At 36.5% G+C, this 7,947-nt stretch overlaps 1 pseudogene across 1 annotated transcript; it reads left to right on the plus strand.

The window, feature by feature from the left end:
• Positions 1-382: 382 nt before the first annotated feature.
• LOC143881401 (cysteine synthase-like) lies at positions 383-7,559 on the plus strand (annotated as a pseudogene). The gene is made up of 11 exons (XR_013251936.1): positions 383-497; positions 1,149-1,200; positions 1,299-1,408; positions 2,173-2,230; positions 2,817-3,080; positions 3,160-3,297; positions 3,462-3,513; positions 5,131-5,210; positions 5,636-5,695; positions 5,892-5,972; positions 7,184-7,559. The product of XR_013251936.1 is annotated as a cysteine synthase-like (transcript).
• Positions 7,560-7,947: the final 388 nt, after the last annotated feature.

The following is a 7,947-nucleotide window of genomic DNA, read 5'->3' on the forward strand; positions in this document are numbered from 1 at the left end:
CCAAACCATTCATTTGATGGGCCACAATGTAAATAGGTTGTGCCCCAAAAATCATTTCCATAGGATGATCACAACCCTACAATCTATTGAGGTTGCATAAGATATAGTTTCTATTTATATCGGAGGGCTAGGATCAACCTATGGAAATGATATTTTGGGACACAACCTATTTACGTTTATGGCCCATCAAATGGACGGTTTGGATTATCCTATGGTGTGGTATGGGCGGGGCCTACGTTGTTCTAAGATGGGCCCACCATTCCACCAACGGTTTATGTTGGGCCCACCAACTGGTCAAATAGTGGGAAACGTTAAAGCCTAACGTTTAAAGTTTGCCAGCCAGGGGGGGGAGCGAAATAGCCTACAAGGAGGGGGGGAGGAGGGAATATCAGCGCCCAAAAAAAAAGCCGGGAAGTTGGTTTGGAAGAGATAAAAGGGCCTTCTCTTTTCTTATCGAAATCTTCTTCCTTTCTGTTTCGATTTTATCATCCTCTGAGGTCGGTGATTCTCGTTCCATTTCAGCTTCCTTTTGATTGATCTTCCAACGATTTACAGTAAAAAATAATATTGTTTTTCAGTTATCTCTCTCTCTCTCTCTCTCTCTCTCTCTCTCTCTCTCTCATGTATATATGTTGTTATACTTTTAGTTTCAGATTGCTAACGAGCGATTTTTCTTCTTCTTGTTTTTTGTTTTGTATTACATTACTAGAAAAAAAAGATAGGGTTTTTAGGGTTTTCGAAGTTCTTTTGAACGTCTCCTTCATTAGTTTAAGAATTTTATATTTCCTGGAATTAAATGATGCTTCGAGGGTTTTAAGAAATTTGATCCTTTTTCTTTTTCTGCATTTATGCCCTGTTTGGATTGCAGGAATTTTTTGGAAAAGTCTGGAAAGGGAAGTTCATAACTTTTTTACACAATAAAAAAGATAACTTGAATCAATCCAATTCAATTTTTGCTTAGAGGGATCTTTAACTTATGATAATATCCCTCTAAATTAACAATAATAATATTATTTTCCTCTAAATAATAGAAAGGAAATTTTTTTCCATCAGAAATGTTTTTCTTGCAATCCAAACAGGGTCTTAGGGATTGAAGAGGAAAAGTTTTTCTAGATTATGATATAAACTGTTTGCCATCCCTTTTGCAGTCATCTGAAAATGGGGGAGGAAGGTTCTAGAATCGCAAAGGATGTCACAGAAGTGAGTTTTTTTTTTTTTTCAGAACAACACCTTAACACATTTTTCTCATAGCAGCCTGCTGTTTATTTTTACACGGTTTCCGGATTTTTGTTGTACAGTTGATAGGCAGTACCCCATTGGTATACCTCAACAATGTCGTAGATGGGTGTGTAGCCCGCGTTGCTGCGAAGTTGGAGATGATGGAGCCGTGCTCTAGCGTCAAGGACAGGTATAATTCGAAGTTCAGTTTCACGGTTTTTAGTTGCTTTAGATAATTCGAATTTATCATCATCACTGTTTTCACCATGATCCTCATTTTCAGTATGAAATGTTGGAAATTTGCCCAATTCAATTTAACGTCACCATTGTCTTTGACATGACCTCATTTTGGTATGGAAAATTGAATTGAATTGGAAATCTAATCGTCTTGATGCAGACACTAATACTACTAGGGTATGATGGTTTGGTATTCTGGAAATTTCCCCAAATCAATTTAGCATCACTGTTGTCTTTGCCCAATTCAATTTTCCCTCGCCATTGTCTTTGACAATTGACATGACCTCATTTTAGTATGGTAAGATGAGAAGTTGAATTGAATTGAAAATCTAATCATCATGATCTATAAATTCTAGACACTTATATTAGTAGGGTATAATGATTAGGTATTCTGGAAATTTGCCCAATTCAATTAGCATCACTGTTGTCTTTGACATGATTCTCATTTTGGTATTGCAAGATGGGAAGCTGAATTGAATTGGAATCTAATAGTCTTGATGTAGACGCTTATACTACTAGGGTATGATGATTAGGTATTCTGGAAATTTTCCCAATTCAATTTAGCATCACCGTTGTCTTTGAAATGATCTCATTTTGGTACGGGAAGATAGGAAGTTGAATTCAATTCGAAATCCAATCTTCTTGATGCAGATGATTTTACTACTAGGGTATGATTATTTGGTATTCTCTCTGATGTTGTGGCATTTTTATTGGCAGGATTGGGTATAGTATGATCGCTGATGCAGAGGAGAAAGGCATTATCACACCTGGGAAGGTTAGTTGATTCTGTGTCACCAACATACTTTAACATGAGACTTGATTCCTTATTGGGCACTTCTTATGAGTACGGAGCACCCTTACAAATCCCACTTTTCGTAAGGCTCCTTAAAAAAATTGCGTACATGTTTCAAATCTCTGCAATACATGCCTAAGCTATGTCTATTTCCATTCAACCATGCCTGCGTGGTTTTCTACAATGCCTACTGTGCTACTTGCGAAGTTTTATACAAATCCAACGATAAATTAAAATGGTACACAATCATATTTTAGCTTTTTGTCTCTTGCCTTTTTCTTTTGAGCATTCTTTATTTGAGGCTCCATTATGTACTTTCTTTGGCGATGGAGATTCTAGTTGGATGGCTTTTTCTGTTATTTCTTTGACACAATCAAAGAAACGACTTTCTAACATCTTTCAAATTTAAGGTTTTCATCTTGCTTGGGGACCTGCTAGTCTGATGTGTTCCATTGGTCTCCAATAATACGGGTTGATTTAATTCATACACATAGTAACTAGCTAGCACTATTGAATCTCTTTTACTGACATTTCTAATTGATTTTGTGTGTTTTACTGTTTGCTGAAGAGTATCCTGATCGAGCCGACTAGCGGTAATACTGGCATAGGTTTGGCCTTCATGGCAGCAGCTAAGGGTTACAAGCTCATCATTACCATGCCAGCTTCTATGAGTCTTGAGAGGAGGATCATTCTTAGAGCATTTGGGGCAGAATTGGTTCTCACTGACCCAGCTAGGGGTATGAAAGGTGCTGTTCAGAAGGCTGAGGAATTGTTGGAAAAGACACCCAACGCTTATATTCTTCAGCAGTTTGAAAACCCTGCCAACCCCAAGGTAGTACTTTGAATCAATATTTTTATGTAGAAGGTAGCTGGTTTGAAAGATGAGTATCACTTTGACGTTGTCTGCGTAGATTCACTATGAGACCACTGGACCTGAGATCTGGAAAGGCTCGGGTGGCAAGGTTGATGCCTTTGTTTCTGGAATTTGAACAGGGGGTACAATAACAGGTGTTGGGAAATTCCTAAAAGAGAAAAATCCTGAGATAAGGGTTAGTTTTTCTATGATTGGATGATCCATGTTATTTGCTTCTATGCAGGTTCAGATTAAAAATTATTGAGTTCTCTGTAGATATGCTTGTGGCTCGCTTATTGTATGATATATCACATCATTCTTATCTCTTGTGTTGTGGGCAACTGTTTTTATTTTCCTTAGCTGTATGGAGTGGAACCAGTTGAGAGTGCTGTTTTGTCTGGAGGAAAGCCTGGTGAGTTATTAAGACTGCTTTGCATTTTTTGGTCTTAATTTTACCTCCTTTTGATTTTATTGCATTTTGTTTGAATAAGTGTGTGATGTGAATATGGATTTTACCAACTAAAGAAGTATATACAAAAAGCTTTGGTTACTCCACAGTGAACTTGTATACCTTAGAATCACTCACCCTGTAGCCTGAGACTCAAGATGAGTTATCAACAACATTGCAGGAAAACGGAAGGCAAGCAAAAAATGAAAATCTCATCCCATGATTACCTAATATCAAAATCGTTAGCTGTTTCCGTATCCGAGTCACAGTTTTAGAAACAGAACACTTATCCTCTTTCTTATATTATCTTACTTTTCCTCTTTTTGTTTTGCTTTATTTTTCTTGTTGGGGCAGGTTTAGGAATGTTCTTTTTACTGAAATGTGCATACAAGTACACAAACACTTGGAAATTAAGTTCACAACTATGATATTGTAATTTTTCATTTCAGTGTTTGTCAAATTGTACTTGCTTCATTTGTTATTACACCCAATACTTGGCATTGAAAAAGGAGCATTGTTTCAGCTTACCTTCAAAAAATTCATACTAGATGAAACCACTGTTTCAGAACTCTCCATATCAACTGTGGACTTGCCCGAGCTGACTCCCTTGTACTTGGGTCGAATTTTTCTGAGTCCATGTTTTGCCCTATCTAGTCAACCAAAACTCCTTTGACTCCCCACATTGACCATGTCATCTTAATTATCGGCCACGTCAATTGGGTACTCAGCTGGTTTCCGCCGAGTCAACTAGGATTTGCTTTGACCGCATTTTGGCCTGCATTCACATTTTGAAATAGTAATTGAGACATGATGTGTGCATCTTTCTCTGTAGCAGTAATATCATTGCTTGTATTTTCTCTTGCAAAAGTTGCATGCACAACACATAAATCGACCATTTCTTTTGCTAACTAATGCAAGCCAGGTCTTTCCTTCTTTCTTTCTTTTTTTCCTCGTCTTCTTTTTCCTTTTTTCTATGTATGCACATGTGTGTTTGTGTGCTTTGTATAGTTCTTTTTTTCACACAAACTATTCTCCTTGACAGGCAGATCTTTGGCTAGTAGACATCAAGATACTTCTTAAGCTGGACTAAAACTTCTGCTTTCTAATTTTGGTCCTGATATTGAATATGTGATCACATTTTTGAACTTTAACTTTCAAACCATCGTATTGGTGTGCCAAAAATGTTGGTACGCTTTATTGTACTTCTGAAACTTTATTTCAATCCTTAAGGAAATGTTTTGTTTTGGACTGCTTTGCTTTTGTGATTAGCCTCTCAGATGACTGCCACATGATGGATGTCTTATAAGTTGTCCTACTTTACCCCTCTATCACAAGGCATGCCTATAGGCCCTATATAGTTGGAAACCATCATTACTCTTATGTTTAAATAGACATTAACTTCATTCTGTTCAAGCACAAACCATTTATTGCCATTTAAATCTCATCTTTTACACTGTTCACCTTTTAAAGCAGGTATTCTATATATCTCTTCATATCTATCCTTTAAAATAAACTGTTGATCTTTGCACACGCATCAATGATTTCATGGCTTGACAAAGTGCCTACTTTTATATGTCTTAGGCCCGCATAAGATCCAAGGCATCGGTGCTGGTTTTATTCCTGGTGTTTTGGAAGTCAACCTTATTGATGAAGTTATCCAAGTAAGACTTGAAGACTAGCCATTCTGTGTAGTCTTGACAGTAGTACTCTTTAGCTAAATTACAGTCTATTTGGACAGGAGCATTGGCTGAATTAGCATGCATGGTGTGGCCTATGCTTTTGTGATTTATACCTTGGGAGTTGTGACTAATTCCGTTGTTTGGACCAGGGCTGGCCCTTGTGATGGGTCAGGCTGCCAAGCTAGTCTTGAATTCACCATAGTTTTCTGAATCTGTCACATAATAAACTAATCTATTCTGTATACTTGTGACTCTTGTAGAGAAACTACATAGAAATATACACTGTTGGCTTTTCTGTGTGTCTGTTGTTGGGTTCTCTTTTCTGATCTGATAAAGTGCCAAATGCAGACACAGACATCTTGGGACACCTTTTTCTAATTAATTGCTTTGTTGGTGGAATTTCACAGGTATCAAGTGACGAAGCTATTGAAACCGCAAAGCTTCTTGCACTGAAAGAAGGTTTGCTGGTGAGTTGTCAGTCGAGATTTCCTTCATTTGGTGTCTTCGGAGTTCAGACAAAAATTGTCTTGGCTACTGCAATGCTTTTTGAGCTTCTTTAAGTGATATATTCTACTTCTATATTTTTTTTCAGATTATCATTTGGTTACATGCTTTTATTTTTCATCATTTTTCCCTTTCTAATGATGGGAACATTGGCTACAGGTAGGGATATCCTCTGGAGCAGCTGCTGCCGCCGCTATTACGATTGCGAAGAGGGCAGAAAATGCTGGAAAACTCATTGTTGTAAGTTCATTCTTCGATATGAACTTTTGTTCTACACCTCCTATTCTGTCATTCTGAAGCGTCCACTTTGAGCTTCAGAAGGCAGCTATAATTTGAATAATTTGTTTAGCTTGAACACATTAACAATTTGATTTCTTGTTTCCATCTATGGAATGTTATCTTTTGTCATGGAACTGCCAGTATGGCTTGTCTTTACAAAATAAAAAAATGTTCACATAATCTTATCCCCCCAATATATTGTCTTTTCTGTATTTTTGGTACTTAGTTTGGCAATCTTTTGGTTGTGGAATGAGTGTACAGCCTTGATCAATAAATCTGGAATGAATATAAAATTTCTGGGATTTTTTATTTTCTTGGCTTAGTGATTTATTCAATACAACCATCAATTTCTTCTACTGAACTGGTATATCCAATAGGAAGAAGTGTCTACCTTTTGTACCAACTTAATAAGCTACAATCTAAGCGTTTAATAAATTGGTTTCAGAGTCCAAACCACAACAAAATTGAGTTTGCACCTCTGTCATCAGTTGCTGTGTGCATCATTTGTCGATCAAAGTGCTATACCAAAAGTTGGTTTTTGGAACCCAAGAAAAATGAATGCATATGCCAAATTTGGCTTTTGATCCCTGTTGATCCTTCTAAAAAGTCAACTGGTCATTCAGTCATCTCCGGCAGATCCATCTGAATTCTGAAAGTCTAAAATGAAAAAAAAATAAAAATAATCATGTTCATGTCAGCTGAGCTGCATGCACATCCTCGCCGTGAACAAAATGTCAAGTGTGTGAACAGAAATAATTGCATGTAATAGTCAAAGAAATATTTTTGGATTGAAGATAGGATGCTATTATCTGTATTCTGTACAGTAATATAAGCATAAACATTAAATGGTGTGTTGAGTTTCATTTTTCTCATTACATTTGTATGACATCATCAATCGGCTTGCGCTGTAACTCTCTTTCATTAATAAACACCTCATTATCACGTTAAATATTTTAACTGTCACTTCCACGAATAAGAAAATCAACCCTTCTCATCGGACATGCATTTATCTCTTCTATAACCACAGTTAAAAACTTTTATCAACCAGATATCAGCTATTTTCTCTTCTATAACCACAGTTAAAAACTTTTATCAAACATATATCTAGTATTTCTGCACCTTTTCTACTGGGCTGCTATTTGATTAATTAATTGATCTTCCCCTCTACGCAGGTGGTCTTCCCCAGTTTTGGAGAGCGTTATTTGTCCTCAGTTCTGTTCCAATCTGTGAGGCAAGAGGCAGAGAACATGGTTTTCGTACCTTGAGAGGTGATCTTTGTATGTTCTTTTTGGCTCAGTGGCCCATAATAAGCTTTTAGATGTTTGAATATTTCCTGAAGCTTTCTGAAGGCTTGTGTTAAGAGGAGATTGTGATGGTGTTTAAGGAATCAAAAGTAAAATGTAGTTACTGTAGTTAGAAAGAGCTGAAAATTGTCGAAATCTGATTCCTTTGAATGAGAGAGTCCATGAGAACAACAGTAATTTGCACACCTGTACCTAATCAGTACTTATTTCTTTCTTTAAAAGAGTTGTGCTAAAATTACCTGCACTATGATCTGTTTTTGTGTTTTGCAATTTGCATCCCACCCTTAATGGGACTTTGTGGTCCCACATTGAAGGCCTTTTATGCCAATTCCCCAAATTTGATTCCTTTGAATGAAAAGAAGGGATTCCTGCCTATAAAAATCCCTAAGATGCAAAATATTTCTCAATTAATCATTGAAAATTATAAGGCCAAAAAATAGAATGAAAAATATTTCGTAAAGAAGCTTTGTTTGGATGGAAAGAAAAACATTACTTGAGGAAAATAGTTTTTTAGGATTTTTTTTTCTTCACACTTTAGAGAGAAATGATAAAATTTAGGGATATAAAAAAAAACCTGAACTGTAGTGGTTCAAGTTACTTTTATTTTTTGCATGTGTAATCAAACAATGGAA

This window comes from Tasmannia lanceolata, unplaced genomic scaffold (assembly GCF_043159265.1).
Source record: "Tasmannia lanceolata isolate RefF3 unplaced genomic scaffold, GAP_Taslan_0.1 ptg000002l, whole genome shotgun sequence".
NCBI lineage: Eukaryota > Viridiplantae > Streptophyta > Magnoliopsida > Canellales > Winteraceae > Tasmannia > Tasmannia lanceolata.